The sequence below is a fragment of the Apostichopus japonicus genome, chromosome 7 (assembly GCF_037975245.1).
Source record: "Apostichopus japonicus isolate 1M-3 chromosome 7, ASM3797524v1, whole genome shotgun sequence".
NCBI classification, from domain to species: domain Eukaryota; kingdom Metazoa; phylum Echinodermata; class Holothuroidea; order Aspidochirotida; family Stichopodidae; genus Apostichopus; species Apostichopus japonicus.
The window spans coordinates 11,492,806-11,505,206 of NC_092567.1; the positions used below are offsets into that span (position 1 = coordinate 11,492,806).

At 33.6% G+C, this 12,401-nt stretch overlaps 1 protein-coding gene across 2 annotated transcripts in view; it reads left to right on the top strand.

The window, feature by feature from the left end:
- The window catches only part of LOC139970028 (uncharacterized), a 147,691-nt gene that overhangs the window by 101,858 nt on the left and 33,432 nt on the right, over window positions 1–12,401 (top strand). The window lies entirely within an intron of this gene.

Below are 12,401 nucleotides of genomic sequence, written 5' to 3' on the forward strand. Positions count from 1 at the left end.
TGAGGCGATCCTGGTCTCTCATTGTGATACAATTACAACCGATTCATCCCATTTATCTGTTACTATATCATAAGTTCGTATCGTAGAATCTAATGATGAAATTATTGATATGTATAGATATTGTAATGTCAATGGAAGCAATAAAAGAAAATTATACAGAGAAATATTTTCAACAGTATTATCGCTATGCAACATCATGCAGCGGTAATAGCTCCATGGTAACATGTAGTCTATGTACTAACTTGTAATTTTAACCTCTTACTCTTTTTCCCGTCCCGCGCCAAGGTCACACAGAATGTTATGGCTATACAGTAACTCTCCGGCAAAACAGGTTAATCTGGTATACTTGCGGTTTAGATTAAGAAATTCTCCTTAGGAAAGTGTTGATATCGCCATGTGTGCCTTTAATTTAAACTTTCTCTTCAAGTTCACCCCAACATTTTCTAGAAACAAGTGCTTTTGCAAAAGATTTTCCAACTTATTTCATTTCAATCAAATATTCAAGAGGGTATAATCAAATGATCGTATGTGCTCAATTGCTCAATGTGGCATATGGTGACCATTATCTGATTTTTTGGGGTTATTACGATATCATCTCCAGGCAGGATTTTAACGGTTATACGTATCCCTTGTATAGCTGACAGATCGTGATGCGTATCTGTGTCCATTTGCCTTAGTCGTGTTGATTGTATCAAGAGAGAAGTGTATTCCTTTCCTTTGGTAACAAATCTTATTTGGTTTAAGTTCCGACAAGATGTAGAACGGGGATCCTGACCATATATTGAAATGTATTTCATACTTACCTGTAAAATTGTGCTATGACATTCGCCTGGACTACGATCTCTGTATTGTTTCTTCGGTGACCATTTGAGTCATGTTGCTTCTATGGTCCTTAGGTAATAAAACCTTATAGAAAATATTTGTTTTTTATCAAAGATGTGTTCCTTGCTGGTATCCTCATATCAAAGATAACCTAATGTGTAACGACCGATGTTTATCTTTTTAATGTTTTATCTTCGTCGAGCACTTACTCTCTTTTTTTAATGAAACGAAATATTTCCTGATTCGACTTACCAATGTCTCGATGTTTATGACGTCATATATTTATTGGTATATCATTGTTTCTCTGCTTTTCGCTACAGCACTGTGTTACTAAACAGGAGATAACAGATACAGAGTATAATACCAAAGTAGGTTGATGGATATTGTAGTATACCTATTTAGAGTTTTGATTACATTGGGACCTCATATGTAAATAGATGGCTGTCATAAATGTCTATCATATATTAACAAAAAAGTTTGGAGACAATTATTACAGTGCGCGTACAGTCACATGATCAGAAGGATCGGTGTAGTTGGAACTTCTATATCATCATTCGGCATTTGCAAATACTGTTAAATATTTAGGACGAGGTACCAATATATTTTCTATAAAAAGATGCGTAAGAAACCCAACGGTGTTCGACTTTAAAACTTCTTCGTTTCATATACTTCTTTCATGATAGGAAAGGTTTGCTAAGTCTACGCATGCGTAACACGGACGATTGTAATTGTATTTTATGTAGCAATATGTGATAAATTGGTCAAAGTCTGCTGATATCAGACATAAACGTAAGAGAAACGATAAAAGTAATTGATAGAAAATGGTCATCAATTTACCAAAGTAGTAACGTGGGAATTAATAACAGAAAATAAAGAACAAAAAAGAGGATAAGATCACTCGGTGATCTTCGAAACATTTGATCTTTTGGAACTTTCTCGTGAACCATCACTGTATAACTTGAATTTATGGACACTCATTTCAAGCGATCAAGTGTAAAGCTGTGCATTTTTGTTTATATGCATTGTTAAAGGATCCAAGCTGCCACTCCAGCTCTTGAGTTCCGATAATCCTGTGAGAATTTTGTTTTTCATTGTAAGTTATCTTTAAGCCTCTTTACTTTACCTTTATTTTTTCCCTTCCCTTTTTCTTTTTTGTAAATTTCCATTTATGCCCGGTGAATAACTTAACTATCCCGCCTTAAGTGAACCTGATAGTAATTACCATACTAATGAGGTTAACCCTACTCATGAGAATATTGATCCCGATGCCAACTTTGATGATTCTTTAACTGCCTAAAACACGTGTAGCTATTATGACGTCAATGAAATTAACTCAAAGTCCAGCAACAATTTCTTTTCGCTACTCCACATTAATTCAAGAAGCTTAGGGGGAAAAAAATGACAATTTGTTTACCTTAGTTAAATCACTCCATAACAATTTCACTTGTATCGGTGTGTCTGAAACGTGGATAAAGGAAGATACCCCCGTTCATCTCCTTCGACTCCCTGGTGATTCATTTGTTATCAAGGTCACGTTCAAATTTGAGAGGTGGGGGTTTGGGCTTTTATGTTAATGATTCATGCGTTTATAAAGTCAGGAATGACTTAACTGTTTTTAAAGAGGGTTGTTGCGAGTCACTTTTTATGGAAGTTGAAAACCCGTGTGATACTAGTAGAACCTTGATAGGAATTATATATCGTCCTCCCCATGACAATAATTTTATTGATATTATGGATAATTTTGAAAATATTACTATTGATATATGCAATGAGGGTAAACCATGCTACATTCTTGGGGACTTTAATTTAAACTTACTTGAGTCACGTAATTATAATGTTGCGCAGTTTGTTAATACTGCTGCAGCTTCATTCTTCAGATCTTTAATTAACTGTCCGACAAGATCTTCAAAAAATTCAAACTCTTCATTGCTTGACAATATATTTACCAATGTTACTGATAAGATTTCTGTTAGTGGTGTTTTATTGCATGATATTTCCGATCATTTTCCTGTGTTTTGCTTAACGTAACACAAAATTACTCAACAAAATGATAGAACCAACACATTTAAGCGTAATATGTCCCCGATTAATTTCGATAAGTTTGTACACAATCTTTCTATGGAACCTTGGGGTGGTTTTTTTGATAGTAACGATCCTGATACTGCATATCGTACTTTTATTTCTATTTATTCTAAGCATCATAACAATAGTTTTCCTTTAGTAAAAGTTAATAAACGCACTCCAAGGAAAGACTGGTGTACTTCTGGCATTGTAAATTCATGTCATACTAAATACAAACTTTATAAAAAAAGTATATCAAAAAGCCTAGTCAAGAAAATCGTGAGAATTACATTAGATTTAGGAATAAGTTAACCAGTGTTATTATTTCGATACATTTAGATCATCTAATCACAAAAGAACATGGGACTGCATTAATTCTCTCATCAAGAGCAAAACCTCCACTTCTTTTGTCACTTCGTTGAAATTGGATGAAAATTGTGTTTCTAATCCCTGTGATATTTCTAATGCATTTAACGATTACTTTACTAATATTGGTCCAAATTTAGCCCGTGATATTCCGGTTGGTATAGAGAACCCCCTAGACTATATGTGCCAAGCTAATCCCATGTATTCTTTCTTTTTAATGCCTATAGACAAAGTGGAGGTTTTAGATTGTATTTCAAATTTTAAAAAAATCAAGCTGCGGTTATGACGACATTAGTCCTAAAATTGTTACATTATCTGGTCCTGCTATTTGTAAACCTCTCGTGCATATCATTAATTGTTCTTTTTTCCAAGATATTGTTCCGTCTTACTTGAAAATAGCTCGTGTAGTTCCGGTATTCAAAAGTGGCACGCGAGAGAGCGTCAGTAATTATAGGCTTATATCTGTCTTACCTTCGCTTTCAAAGATCTTCGAAAAGCTTTTATTTAATCGTTTAAATTATTTTTAAATAAAACATGATCTATTGTATGATCATCAGTTTGGCTTTATGCCTCCACGAAACACGTCTCAGGCTATTTAAGTCTTTTAGATTATATTATTGAATCTTTTGAAAGTAAATGTCTAGTTGGGGGGATTTTTTTAGATCTCTCCAGGCTTTTGATACGCTTGACCCTTCAATTCTGTTAAAAAAGCTTGATAAATATGGCATAAGGGGGGGGGGGGTGCATTATCTTGGTTTAATAGCTACATTCATAATAGATTCCAAAATGTTACTTTATCTGGCGCTAATTCTTCGAAGCAGGCAATTCATTGTGGTGTTCCCTAGGGCTCTGTTCTTGGACCCTTATTGTTCCTCATTTATATAAACGACCTTCCTAATGTCACTCCAAAAAATTTCACTTTATTTTGTATGCAGATGATACGATTTCACTGTATAAAGGTCGTGATATAAATACTCTTGTTAACGATATCAATACTGAAATTCCCCAAATTACTGCCTGGTTCAGATCCAATAAACTTCACTTAAAAGCTAAAAAAAAACTACCACCAGTATTTCTCGTCCCAACCAACGACAAATAGTTTCTTCCAACCTTGCGATTATAATCGATAGAACGCCAGTACCTTTCTCCTATTCCACAAATTTTCTTAGCATTACACTAGATGAAAATCTCAGTTGGATCCCACATATTCAGACCTTAAAAAGAAAAGTGTCCAAAGCCCTTGGCATTATCAATCGTTTAAAAATAAATTGTCCCCTTTAAAACTCTGTTAACGTTATACAATATTCTAATCTTGCTTTTTTTATCGTATTATTGTATTGTGTGGGGTTATACTTACCCTAGTCATATTAATAAGCTTTATAATCTACAAAAGAAAGTGTTGCGTGCAATTTATGATGTTCCTTACAATAGTCACTCGTACAGCCTCTTCTGTGACAGTAAACTCTTAACCATATTTGAATTAGTCAAGTAGGCTACTACACCTTAATCTTTGTATTTAACTTTTTCACGACAATCTACCAAGTAGCTTTTCCTATATATATATATTTTTTTTTTGTATCAAATAATTGTTTTCATACTTACAATACCCGCAATGCAAATTTACTTTCCGTTCCCCATTATTCTCTTTCAAGTAGTCAACATTTTGTCAAATACTCTGCTATTTCTTATTGGAATTCCGTACCAACTGCATTACATTCAATTAATAATCTATCCTCATTCAAACGTATTTAAGAGCGTTACCTTCTTTCGAATAGAATTTTATGGTTTAGTCTTAAATTCGGGCCACGTCTTTGTTAAAGTTTTGTTTTTCTTCTCCCTCCCCCCGCTTTTTCTTTTTATTATTATTATTCATTTTTCTTGTACCATTTTTTGGGTCATACTTTGTACCTTTGTTTTACTTTGTAAGTTTGTATTTTGAGGATACCTCACAAGCAAGTTCTTATGAACATTCTGGGATCCCCACAACCATAGATTTTGTATGTATATACTTGAATTATGTAAAATGTTGATAACGTTGATGGTTGAAATATAGTTGAACAAACAAACAAACAACTAATCTACAACAAAAAAACGAACAAACAACTATACTTTGCAAAGAAACAATAAATCATTCATTCAATCATTTCCGGAAGACAAATTATGTTGATGGGAACTAGTTTACAACTAGCTATGTTCGTTTATTAGTCTCGTAGATACATTGATGGCTTGAAAATTTGAATCAATATATCATGAAGATCTGTGCAATGAATACACAATTGAAACTGACATTGACACACTGTGTGAATATACGTTGTTCATAAACTAATAATATGATATCGTCCATAATATCGGAATTGATCATCGTAGCTATTTGTGTTATTGCTTTGTCACATATTTTTAAGGGCGCTTTTGAATGGTGGTCAATAACATATATTAAGCATTATAACATCCCGTTTGGCTGAGCTCCTATCCGAGTGTGTGTGTGTGTGTGAAGGTGTAAGTTGAATTAAGCTCTGACTTGGAACAGAGGACGGGACGTGAGGATACTGATGCTGTGTTGGTTCAGCGCGATATACATGATATGCGAAGATTGCAAGTGTTTTGTGAGATGTCAAATACCAAGTGTTATAATAATACACTATACTGAAATTGCTACTGCTGGGGAAGCATTAGAACTCTGACTACGAGGGTCAACCACACCTTCACCCCCATGGGCTTTTCATCTTCTACAAAATATTTATTAGCACAACATTTGTATGCAATTACTTATAATGACCATATTTATAGTGCACATATGCCTCGGAATGCACCATTTGACTTTTAATTTCGAAAACGACCCACCAGATGGAACTCGGCTGTAATAAACCCATGACACATCTCCTACTTTCATGAAACCCTTCAATTTCCCTCCGGTTCATCTCTAATAGATTCAGGTGCTACCTAAGTCAGTCCGAGAAAGTTGAATTTATAACGTCACAATCTTGAATTTAGAGATACTTATATAGACACAACATATAGTGTAAATATGGTTCGAAATGCATCACCCGACGTAATGTTTACTTGTTCCGGAGGAGGGGTCCTGGCCTAAGCCCCCAACATGAGAGTCGGTATCAATTAGGCCTACACCTGAACGGTCGCGCCTTTTTAAAACAAAATCCATAATTCGTCACTGGTTCTGCTATAAAGTTTCATTTCCAATCTATATCAGTTGGAATTTTGGCTTGATTTATCATTTCTTTAAACACTGTCATGTGTTTAAGGATGCTTATATAAACCTAGCGTAATGCATAAATATACATTAGATACACCATTTCACTTCTAAATATAATTTGTGATTTCGGACAAAGGGCCACGGGCGTTGGCTTCATTACCATGGCAGCACCCACCCCCTTTTTCAATTTATACAATCATTTTTTTCGCCGCTATTCCCATGGTTAAGGCCCCGGCCCCTACCTAATTTCGAAGCATACAGCTTTTACAACCTTCAGTTGATGCTATCAAATTATTCAATCCATTCATAAGATTTAAAGGGTAAGAAAACTCGCCCAAACCGCCCTCTAAAAAAGGTAACTTCCCATTGCCTGCAAGTGAAGATTTGTTTTGGTCGCTACAGAAGTATGCAGACAGTAATGAAACGTGACACCTTGTTGTCATAAGCTGGACCTGATATGTCCATCAAAGTTATGTACTCTGTGTCGTGTGTATTGACAGTAACCGTGTGTATTGACTGTACACTAGTGCCTAATTAACTAGCAAGCTATGTGTGTAATTACGCTGTAAGCTTGTACTACCCAAGTATGAATTCGCTCGGTGTATAAATAGAACGTCAGGATAGGTACGGTAGAAATTATCTGACGTGCAATTGCAGAAACATTCTACAATTTTGTTCAATAAAACTGTGATTTGCGATATAACACGCCCAGGTGGCTGCTAATTGCAATATAGTATTTTAGTTCTGTTATGCGTTCTGCAACTAGCACTGCTGTATACACTGTTGTATTAACGGAGATCGATAGTGGTATCTAACAGTGCTGTTACACCTCGTTCGATTTAGGTCAGAATACCGGCCACAGACGTTTCTTTGTGCACGAGCATTAAATCCCTTTAAAGCTTCTTGAAGCTTTCACTACAATTCATAGTCAACATCAATTATTGAAGGGTCTTCTGTAATTAACATTTACACGATTTCCTTTTTGGTGAATATTGTCTATATAAAGCACCGAACATTTCAAAAAAAAAAAAAATAGGTATTGGAACGTAACAAAACGTTCTTACCTCATGAAATTAGACACCTTTCTCGATTCATTAATATTTATCAGTATAACATCAATACGTATGTAATTACTAAATTACTTTGTTACTTTTGTTGTTGCTCTTGATATTTGAGTAATATTTTAACTGTATCACTAGGAGCGTCAATATGGGGATGGGATAGCATCACTGATAGTTGTCGGGGAAATCTTACATTTTAAAGATGTGGGGACTTGTCATCCGTTTACGACATTCTAAATCAGAAACAAAACTTTATCATTATCATCGTCGTAGTCATCATTAATATTAAATACCATTGGTTAAAAAACCTACCACAGATTAAAAGGACCGGATAGTGAATAAGCCAACTTATAAAAATGTTTTGTTCTCTTTTTACGACAAATTCGGCCCATTAAGCATTGCACTATACCAGACATATTAAATAGTGACAATAATAGCGGGTGTACGGTATGGTAATATATGAAATTCAAGTATAATAAAATTTAAAATTCCTGTAAGTTTTTAAGAATTATTTATCAGTGTCATGTTATTAAGTTTTCACTATAAAAAAATCAAAGTAACATAAAAATGATCAGCAATTTAATGCGTCATGTGTTTTTTCATTATACAGGTGAGAAAAGTTTTGGGAAAAAATGGAGGTAAGTGCATATTTAGACCCTTAATGGTATCATGTGTCGTTTACTAATACTTAAAATGTGTTAACATTACATTTAAAATATTAATTTTACATATTGTTATTTGGCCACACAAGAAGTAAGAACGTGACTTGAGGGTTGGGATTATAAAATATTCGATCGCGGAACATTTATGGCGCTACCTCTAAAGTCAGATCTATGTTCAAAAACAAAGCTGAAAATAACAACATGTATGACACTATTGAGGATTTTTCTGACACCATTAGTAACCATAGATTACCCTGCGTGTTACGAAGAATATTCCGTGGTATATTGCGTCACTCGGAACACTATTGTCGATTGTATTTTTGGGGGTGTAGTTCGGTGGGTTTTGCTGCGAATATTTGTTTTTGTTGTGTATTTGTTTCTGGTGAGGAGAATAACGAGGGCAAGAGGGAAGGGGACTGAAAGGGATGTGAGTGTCTTAGTTGCTTTGTCTTTATTCTGTGACGACAACAAAAAATGTGCAAATCATATTTGATTTCAAAACATCTGGGAAAAACAAGTGTGCAATTAATTTGTTTTAAATGAAGTCTCTCGTTTAAGCGATTTTATAATATTATATCTGAAATGTACCTTGTGTTTTTTTTAAATGTTTGATTCGTTTGAAATGATATTATTGTTATTTCTATGCAGACATTACAGAAAGGCAGATGGCGAGACTAGTTTCTGAAGAAAGTGAATAAACCAAGTGAGATGTAATAGCAAAATCATAATTACGTTCGTAAAACTTCCGGGTACCGATACTGGATGTAAAGTTATCTCCGACGATGTAATCAAGAGTATGTACAAAATTGCAACTGTAGCGATCGTTAAACTTTATCGTAAACCTCTTGCTACTTGGGTACATTGCTGATGGGAAGAATGAACCAGAAATATTGCTTAGCAACATCACAAAGGAAATAGTAGTTTTCATAATGATCATGGAAATCAATTCTGTCTAAACAAGTTCAATTCTACAATATATGTCTGGATTCAGTAGATTAAACGACCTATCTACCCTCTCAGCAATGGGTCCGGATACCCTTCACAAGAGACATAGAAACGTTCATGGTCTAGAGAATAATTCTCTCGTTTACACTGACTACACAACTTTCTTTCTTTTTTATTTTTCTCTAATTTATTTTCACTTTTGTTATTTTCATATGGTCGCTAGCTCGATTATATTTCCTTTTTTAGTCTAGTGTCCTGTTTATACTGTTCTACATTTTATTGTAAGCATATAGACGAAACAAATGAAATGATTAGACTATCACTTGGTATAAACCATACACTTTGAAGTGATGGGCTTAGTCAACAAAATTTCTTATTATCTTGTCTTTAAGATTAAAACTACTAAATTGTAAAGTATACAGTCTGATACATCCAGATTAGTTAAGTAAAGATTCTTGGGTTGATAATTTGTATGTGGTATGAAAGAGCTTTTACATCTTACTTATAAGTGAACATTTTTTTCTGAAGATTACAGGTAGCAACTCTCATAGTTCTTGTTGCTTTTCATTTTTATTTTTGAAAGATAAATTGTATATTTTATTCACGCCGATCTTTTCATTTCATGAGCCTTTACTGAAATCATTTTGACATACACAGTCGTAACGGGTAGATATCGATACCATGTAAATAATTCCACGGTTTGATTTTGAGGCGAGATGACCAAAATGCCATCATACAAAAGTATGAACTCAATCGATATGCTACGTCATGTTTAGTTTTTTTCTTTTCAATTGTACTTTTATGATTTGCGTTTGTATTTTCATTACGTTTTTATGAATATCCCTAAATTATGTATGATGTACTTTAATCAAATTAATCAACGTTACCATCGATAGTAAATTGTTTATCGTCTACAATGAATAGGTGTAAAGCATTTTACAACATTGCTTAATAATATCGATATAGTCCGCATTTTAAAGATGCAATCATTCGTAATCAATTGCTAAATATTGACAAGATTGATTAAGCAATTCTGCATTATTTGCCTAGATCAATAGTCGTAACAGGTAGATATCGATACCATGTAAATAATTCCACGGTTTGATTTTGAGGCGAGGTGACCTAAATGCCATCATACAAAATTATTAACTCAATCGTTATGCTATATCATGATTAGCTTTCTTTTTTTCTACTTGTAATTGTAAGGTTTGTCGAATGCATTTTCACGAAAGAGAACTAGAAAAGTCAAACAATAGGAAAGAAAAGCTGATAGGAATACCAACCAATGACTTTAATTCAATTCAGGGAGGAAGGAAGGTTTACTATGGTGAACATAATGTGCTAACAAACAACCAATAATTATGTAAATTTAGTGACGATGTAAAATAACATAACGAAATATTTGAATTTTCCCATGAAAATGTGATATTATCTACCACCTTCATAGAAAAGATATAAAACGTGAATCATCGGTCTGTACTTGATGGTTTATATAAACTACGTTAAAACAATTACGACAAGAAGAATTTGCTGCACTAAGCTGTCAATTATATCAATTTATTTGGTATTATGACCGCCGAACTTAAAATGTATCTATAACACGTACATATGTAAAACACACTGGCCTCAGTAAACAGGTAATTCACTGCAATAACTGCTCTGTTATCTGATATTCAAACTACTTTTACTATACTTACAAACGAATGCTCTTTTGTTTACTTACAAGGACTTATTATTTGTAGTTTAAAGTGAATATGTCTAATGGTCATAAAATATCAGCTGATGTAAATGTTGCTGGAATTCTATGACGTCATATCGTGTATGATATTTTCTTTGTCGACAATCTTTAACTCGTATATTTTATCGATGAAATAAAGTTAATACAAATATTGATAAAAAAATCAATACATTTAATCAAACTTTAATTCAAACCGATTATTCCATAATCTGGTGTATCTAATGAGATCAATGCTTATATTATATACTTTAGGAAATAATATTGAATAAGCAAAATGGTTCGTAAGTCAAAAGTCACCAGTAATTTGCTTTCCTGGTATTGATAATATACATTCATTTAATATATACTGTAGCCTAGTTGTTAATTTAATATTGTTTTCATAATCATTTATATCTAATGTTTTTTATATAGTCTGATTTTTCATACTTATTCTCTTTCAAATATACGGTACAAACACAAAAAACGTATTTCCTTCCTTCATAAAATACTTTTATGGTGTAATATTGAATAAATAAAATGGTAAACTAATCAAAACAAAAATGACCTATTATTGTAGTTTCTGCTTTCTTGTTATCAACAGTCTGCACTTGCTTAAGATATATAAATAGTGTAATTGTAAGGTGTTGTCTACTTCTGTGCCGACCGGCCGTGTGTGTTGTTTATAGGATCTGCTGGTGAATGTTCCGGTCGTCCTGATGTTTGATATGGTTTTGTTCTCTGAAGGGATCGTTTTCAATCCGTAGTGCGGCTTTGGCAGTGATTTAGCTTCCATTCACTATATCACGTAAATGATAAAAAAAAACACAAATGTTGTACACAATATCATTGCTTTTTTGGTAATGATGATGAATGACGTGATTGAAATAATTAGGGGTAAAAATAAAGTTGCAATTAACATCTCAAGATAGGGAATTAGAAGCATTGTCCGAAAATGGGAACCACGAATGTTTTTTTTTTTTTAATGTGAGATTTCTTCAATTGGTTTGAATACAAATTACATTTTTTTGTACTCAAAAAATGACCTTATCACCGTATTAAGTAATGTTTTCTTATTGTATCTCATTCAATGCACTTTAACCAATATATTATATATGCTTTATACTCTCGAGGCAAGAAGAAGCTTCAATACACTTGGATCACGATGGGGCTGCGAGGCGAAAAGTAATAATTTTAGCACATTAATTTGAATAGTTTGGCATGACTGATTTATTCTATTTAAGTATGATTGGATGGTTGTAGATGTGAAGCAAGCTGTTTGACATACGGTTTTGGGCAGAGTACTGGAGCAATTTCGCAGACGTGCAGTGTTAACGAGGTAGTCCATCTGTACTTTATATATGATACTTTGATATGGGAAGCCTCTCATCTCGGAGCAGCTGTTTGTAATCTTGTAGTCTATGTTGCTACCCTGTCAGAATATCAGTAGCATTACTTTCAATGGCCTACTGCTACCATTGTGTATTTAATATTACTTTTCTGTAATAAGTAAATATTTCTTTGTTAACGAAAATTGGGATGAAACATTCGCATTTTTG